The 5,860-nt window shown below is 30.5% G+C and overlaps 1 pseudogene; it reads left to right on the top strand.

Annotated features, from left to right (window-relative positions):
- The first annotated feature begins 4,793 nt into the window (after positions 1-4,793).
- LOC144568644 (GDSL esterase/lipase At2g27360 pseudogene) lies at positions 4,794-5,860 on the top strand (annotated as a pseudogene).

The raw sequence follows: 5,860 nt of genomic DNA, 5'->3' as shown, positions 1-5,860 counted from the left end.
TTCCGTTTTCTAAATGATTGTTTTGATAGCAAATGGTTCATTAACTGCAGTCTCCCTCCAATTTGCTAAAAGGTTTTGTAGGAATATTTTACCTATCCACCAATAGTTTTATCCATGCCGCGAAGTTTTTATCGTTTTACTATTTACACCTAATCAATCACAACAGACAAACCATTTAAAAACTTGATAACGGTTTGATCACGTGCCACAAAATTTATGCTGCTCCTAAATGTTAAAATGTGAAATCTGAATTCTTGACCACATATGCTTCTTAAAAATAATTATCATTTGACAAAATTATGTAATATTAGATCTCAAGCCAAAAGAATATATATATGCAGAGTATTAATTTATCACAAATTTCATTTATTTAGAGAAATATTTTGTTAATGATAGCCAGTCTTGCTAAAATCTAGATAGAAACGGATCGACCTTCAAGGGAACAAGGTAGTGAATTGAAAAGAGCGCTAAATTATTCCTATAAGTTGAAAATGTATAATTTTGTTCATTAAATTTATAATTTTTGTAAGAATTAATACTTTCAGTGTCTCTTATAAAATAAAATTACACAACACTTGATTTTTAAAATTAAATATGTTACATAAATACGGGTACAGATATCATATCAGATACTATACAGATATGACGATACGAAAATTTTCAAAAAGATATAGATATGGCGATACAGTTATCAGATACTGATATGATATGTATCGGATACGGATATATACGAAACCATATATGTAAAGTATCGAGGTAACATATATAGCTTTATATAGAGTTAGGCTAATATGACATTGGTGTTATTTCAAACTAAATAACACCACATCTTAAACCGTTAGATCTGCTTTAATATTCGTACAAAATAAAGTGCTTGAACAGTAAAAGAAGATTGTACGAATATCAAAGCAGATCTAACGGTTTAAGATGTGGTGTTATTTAGTTTGAAATAACACCAATGTCATATTAGCCTAACTCCTTTATATAACCTTCCAATCTTAATTTTCTAGTTCAATCCTGCCTTGAGCAATAGAATGCTAAAGGTGCAACCGTACAAGGTTGTGTAATTGAGGATCTAAGCATAAAGATGCAGGAAGTTGCCCATTTTCGCATGATTCAGCATATGGAAGAAAATTATGCAATTACATATTCGGAAAGGAAATACAGCGACAAAGTAAGCTAGAAATGAAAGGACACGGATAGGCATATTGACACCACACACATTTATATTAACACAACATCTTTAATAAAATTTAATGTATGGACAATTTTAACCTTCTTTAAATATTTTGCTGATTACCATATTTTTCCATAATATAATTATTGTAGTGATCATTTATTAACTTATTTGATTTCCATATTTGTTAGATATTATTTTCCTTTTTAATTTATTTGATATTGAGGTAATCTTTTCCTGCTTCATATTTTCTCATAAAAAATATATATAACTACAAACTTTACAAGAAAACTATCAATTCAATTGAAATTTTAAGCACTGAGTGATCCATTAATTTCCACTCAAACCATATTAATTCAAGGTATGTATTTATTTATTTATTTATTTATTTTGTAATTTTTTTTATATTATCATAAACTGGCTTTAATTTTGATACTTTTTATCTACAAAAAAGAAGACGGTTACCGGATCATATTACATATCTCGGGTTAAATTTGCTTTAATTTTTAAACTTTATAATTTTTTTCTTAATTTTGATATTTACTATCTCTAGTCTTAATTTTTAATAATATAATACAAGTATACAACCATTCACGGTTGTAGTTTTCTTAAAAATTTTAAAGATTCAATTAATGAAAATAAATATAGAATATGTATTATGTTAATCTAACTTCTAAGGAATTAAATTATATAATAACATATGACAGAGATATAGATTTTGAACAAAATAACTTACTATATAATTAAAATATAATTTTTAAGGAAAAAAGTTATGTGGCAATAGAAAGAGAATCAGTTTTTAATTAATGGAAATACTTAATGAAGGGTAAAAATGTCTATATTGTAATATATTTTTGATTATGTTGTGTTAATAAAACTTTTTGTTGTTTTAATATCATCACCCGACAAAGTTAGCTAGAAATGAATGATATTAGGGAATTAATGGAAACATGCTATATCAAATAAATGTGTGCAATGTAATTGTATTGCCTGTACTCCTTACTATGCATATATAGCATGATTTATCAATATTTCATTTTCAAAATTCAATGGTTGATCTGAACTATTCAACATAATTCTCATATAAATATGTACTTGCAGACCAAATTTCATATTTTATAGAATTTCTTTACTATTTTTTAAGATAGGTAGAAAATCGCTTATTCTAAAAATTCTGAAAGTGAATTTATACCTATCTTAAAAAATAGTAAAACAATTCTAAAAAATATAAAATTCAGTCTGAAAGTATATATTTATATGAAATCATGCATGTTAAAAGGTTCGGATTAACTATTAGGATTTTGAAAACAAAAATATTGATCATTACAGGCTAATCCGTGCTATACATATTACCATAGATTGACTCTTGTTTTCATCTCAACAAAGAGGATTCTTGTGTGCTATATAGGGGTGAAAACGGATCAGATATGGATCGCATGGTAGTAAAATCATGTCTATGTTTGTTTTTATTTTTTGTATGCGGATTTGAAATGGATATTAGATGGATACAGATCGGATTAAATATTTTTTTAAATTTATATAAATATTATTAAAAAAAATATCAAAGTTAAAAAAATATTTTTTAAATATTCGAAAATTAGATATGGATGTCTAATATATGAATATTTGTGTGGATACAAATATGGATATGGCTTTAAATTCAATTATCCGTATTTGAATGGTAGTAGATATATATCATTTAATTTAATATATATTATAAAAAAATTATACTATTCACTATTATAATTAGATAAAGAGATGAGCTACGGTGAGTTGCGAAGTAAAGTGACTATTTTACTTCACACTCATATTTTGCGATTTGAAAATCCAAATGACCGATCCGAACCGCTCAACATGATCTCCGTATTGAAATGTGCTTGGAGACCAAATTTTACATTTTTTGAAAACAATTTACTATTTATTAAGCAATTTTGAAAATCGCTGATCCGATGGTCCAGAAATTTTTACTGTTTTTACTGTTCACAGCAAAACAGCAGTTTTCAAAATTGCTTAATAAATAGTAAACAAATTTCAAAAAATGTAAAATTTGGTCTCCAAGCACATTTCAATATGGAGATCACATCTAACGGTTCGGATCGGTCGTTTGAATTTTCAAAATGCAAAATATGAGCGTGAAGTAAAATAGTCGCTTTACTTCGCAACTCATCGTAGTTCATCTCTTTGTACTATGTTGCACAGTACATGTACCGGCCGGGGTTATATTTTCTCTTTATTAATTTCTAACTAGAAATTAAAGTATGTTGGATCCTAGTTCCACAACAAGCTTATCAATTTAATTCTATGATGGATCCTAGTTGGACTGATTTGATAGTCGTTTAGTGTTTTATTAAATACTTTAAAATCTTAACAGTGGTGTTTTAATAATTTTATAATGGATGACCAATTAAATTTGTTACTCGCTCATCAAATAATGAAGAACACAAATACAAATCAAAAGATAGGTGCCATCAAATTATATTTACACTAGAATTACCAAAATTAATTATTAAATAGATAATTATTTTTGCTGCTGGGCCAGTTTTATGGAAGCCACAAGCTCAGGTGCAATGGTCCTCTTAACATAAATTTCTCACAGGCAATTAAACAACCCTGTAATAACCAAAAAGAGAAAAAAATGATTTCTTTTCCAAAATTGTTGCCCTAACCAGTTGATCAGACTTCATCACATACTTCTCAGTTCTCACATCCCCAACAAAATAAAATAAAATAATAATAAATAACATCCAGTTGTCGTTGCTAGCTGCTTGTTTTCTATTTAAAGGAATCATCCAAACCATTCACATTCATCACACCAAAAGCTCTTACATCTATTTACATCTATATACCAAAAAAATGGAGCTAGTGCTTGCTTTCCCTTTCCTACTCTTCTTGACCTCATTGTTGTATCAAGCAACAACCACAACATCACATTCCACATACAGTGCTATATTCAACTTTGGCGACTCACTTAGTGACACTGGAAACTTTCTAATTCTTGCACCAACATTGCTACCCATTGGGAATCCACCCTATGGCGAAACTTTTTTCCATATATCGACCCACTGGCCGTACCTCAGATGGCCGTTTAGTCGTGGACTTCATTAGTAGCTTTTAGTGTTTTAATTTAAATACATAAAATTATAATTAAGATATCCATAATTTTAGACCTCTACTCTATGGTTCTTACTAAGTAAACATGCATTCGATTATGTTATTACAACCGGTTTTTGGAGAATATCATAGATATATATTTAGGAAGCAGCTAACAGTCACCCAACTCCAGTCCCCCAAAAATCTCCGTAGATTTTCAACTAATTCTGTAAACATCAATACTAAATTATGTAAACATCAATACTAATTAAATCCTGTAAACTAATTCAACAAATCCTGTAAACATAAAAACGCGTAAAAGCTGTTGAAAACGTGTGACAGCTGTTGAAAACGCGTGATAGCTGTTGGGGACCACTTTCTGTGAACATACACATAATATCCTGTAAACATACACATATAATTCTGTAAACATACAACACAACTGATGGTCTGTATACAATTTCTTTTTAAGGACAATCATGTGCTAATAGCAAGTTACGTAGAATTTGATGACCAAATTCTTACTATGATTTCATGGCTTCATGCAGCTTGCAATTTGTACTTCAACAATTCTCTCTTCCTAGTTGGATCTATTGGATTTAGTGATTACAACACTATGATATTTGCTGGAAAGACAATAGGTTATGTCAATTCTCAAGTTCCAGCTGTCATTGGTTCAATTACATCCGTTGCTCAGGTAAAACAAGGACACTAGTGTAGCTATAGTTACCTTTTGCTTGATGTGTATATATATCTTAAGTACCTTATTCCCAAACAAAGATAATAGGTTATTTAGAAGCCATATTCTCAAACAAATTATTAGTTGCCTTTGGTTGATACATAGGCTAATAGGCACATGAAGCCCAAAAAAATCTGACAAAAAACTAGTGCAGCTGTTGTTTCAAAAAACAAATTAAGATAAGTTAAGTGTTGTTGTCGTCATTGTCATCATCATATATAACTGATTGTTTTTAATCTACACTTTTGCAGTCCTTGCTTAACCAAGGGGTGCGGCATATGGTATTGCCAGGAGGCGTACCATTGGGGTGCATACCAAGAATCCTTACATTCTTTTCTAGCCCAAATGTGTCAGACTATGACTCAATCGGGTGCCTCCGACAATTTAACAACGTCAGTCAATATCACAACAATTTGTTACGTGAGGCTGTGGCACAACTACAAGCGGAATTTCCCAAGGCAATAATCAGCTATGCTGACTACTACCAACAAATCATCCAGTGCTTGACAAATCCAAGACAATATGGTGAGTACGATAGTACCCCATTAGTATTTTGAGTACAAATATTGATTCCATTTTATTGTCTTCTGATCGTACAGTTAATTCTTTCAGGATTCAGTACTGTTAGTGGATCGACTCTTGTAGCATGTTGCGGAGGTGGTGGGCCATATAACTACAACGTAACTGCCCAGTGCGGCCAAGGAGGTGCTTCTGCTTGTCCTGACCCATCTACAGTAAATTGGGATGGAAATCATGGAATTTCTTGGACTGAGAAAACATACAGCATTATCGCTAATGGTTGGCTGAACGGCCCTTATGCTATTCCACCCATACATGCGACTGGTGTTTTCTGA

Source organism: Carex rostrata, chromosome 17, assembly GCF_964058835.1.
Source record: "Carex rostrata chromosome 17, lpCarRost1.2, whole genome shotgun sequence".
Classification (NCBI taxonomy): Eukaryota; Viridiplantae; Streptophyta; class Magnoliopsida; order Poales; family Cyperaceae; genus Carex; species Carex rostrata.
The sequence above is the reverse complement of the archived record's forward strand: the minus strand, read 5'-3'. Positions and strand labels throughout refer to the sequence as shown.